The sequence below is a fragment of the Otolemur garnettii genome, unplaced genomic scaffold, assembly GCF_000181295.1.
Source record: "Otolemur garnettii isolate 467f Iridium unplaced genomic scaffold, OtoGar3 scaffold00005, whole genome shotgun sequence".
Classification (NCBI taxonomy): Eukaryota; Metazoa; Chordata; class Mammalia; order Primates; family Galagidae; genus Otolemur; species Otolemur garnettii.
This window is the reverse complement of record NW_003852400.1, coordinates 2,565,651-2,567,045: the sequence shown is the minus strand read 5'-3', so window position 1 is coordinate 2,567,045 and position 1,395 is coordinate 2,565,651. Positions and strand designations below refer to the sequence as shown.

Here is a 1,395-nt window from a genome sequence, read left to right as displayed (position 1 = left end):
ACCCTAGAACAAATGGACTTTACAGACCTCTACAGAACATTTCACCCTAATAAAACTGAATATACATTCTTCTCATCAGCCCACGGGTCATCCTCCAAACTAGACCATATTCTAGGACACAAGTCTAACCTCAGCAAATTTAAAAGTATAGAAATTATTCCTTGTATCTTCTTGGACCACCATGGAATAAAAGTTGAACTTGCTTTTTCTCTCTTAGTGCCGGGCGCTAACTCTTTGCACTCTTTCATTCCGCTGCTGTCCGGCTCTCGGTATGGCCAGCATTATGGGTTTCGGAGACCTGAAAAGCCCCGCCGGCCTCCAGGTGCTCAATGATTACCTGGCGGAGAGCTACATTGAGGGGTATGTGCCATCACAAGCAGATGTGGCAGTGTTTGAAGCAGTCTCCGGTCCCCCACCTGCCGACTTGTGTCACGCCTTACCTTGGTATAATCACATCAAGTCTTATGAAAAGGAAAAGGCCAGCCTGCCAGGAGTGAAGAAAGCTTTGGGCAAGTAAGGCCCTGCTGATGTGGAAGACACTACAGGAAATGGAGGGACAGATAGTAAAGATGACGATGACATTGATCTCTTTGGATCTGATGATGAAGAGGAAAGTGAAGAAGCAAAAAGACTACGGGAAGAACGTCTTGCACAGTATGAATCAAAGAAAGCCAAAAAACCTGCTCTTGTTGCCAAGTCTTCCATTTTATTAGATGTGAAACCTTGGGATGATGAGACAGATATGGCAAAATTAGAGGAGTGTGTCAGAAGCATTCAAGCAGACGGCTTGGTCTGGGGATCCTCTAAACTAGTTCCAGTGGGATATGGAATTAAAAAACTTCAAATACAGTGTGTAGTTGAAGATGACAAAGTAGGAACTGATATGCTGGAGGAACGGATCACTGCTTTTGAGGATTATGTGCAGTCTATGGACGTGGCTGCTTTCAACAAGATCTGAGATCCATCTGCACTTAAAATAAAAGCTTGAAAGATTAAAAAAAAAAAAAAGTTGAACTTAACAGCAATGGGAATCTCCATACTCAAACAGAGTCATGGAAGCTAAATAATCTTAGGCTGACTGATAGCTGGGTCAAAGATGAGATTAATAATAAATCACTAAATTTTTGGAACTAAATGAAAACGAAGACACAAATTATCAAAACCTGTGGGATACTGAAAAGGCAGCACTAAGAGGAAAATTTATAGCACTGGAAGCCTCCATCAAGAAAACAGAAAGAGAGGAAGCCAACAACTTAATGGATCATCTCAGGCAACTGGAAAAGGAAGAACATTCCAACCCCAAACCCAGCAGAAGAAAAGAAATAACCAGAATTAGGGCAGAATTAAATAAAATTGAAAACAAAAGGATCATTCAGAAGATCAATGAAACAAAAA

At 41.3% G+C, this 1,395-nt stretch overlaps 1 pseudogene across 1 annotated transcript; it reads left to right on the top strand.

Moving 5' to 3' along the window:
* Positions 1-256: 256 nt before the first annotated feature.
* Positions 257-1,008, top strand: LOC100952560 (annotated as a pseudogene). Its single transcript, XR_152877.3, has one exon. The product of XR_152877.3 is annotated as an elongation factor 1-beta pseudogene (transcript).
* The last annotated feature ends 387 nt before the right edge of the window (positions 1,009-1,395 follow it).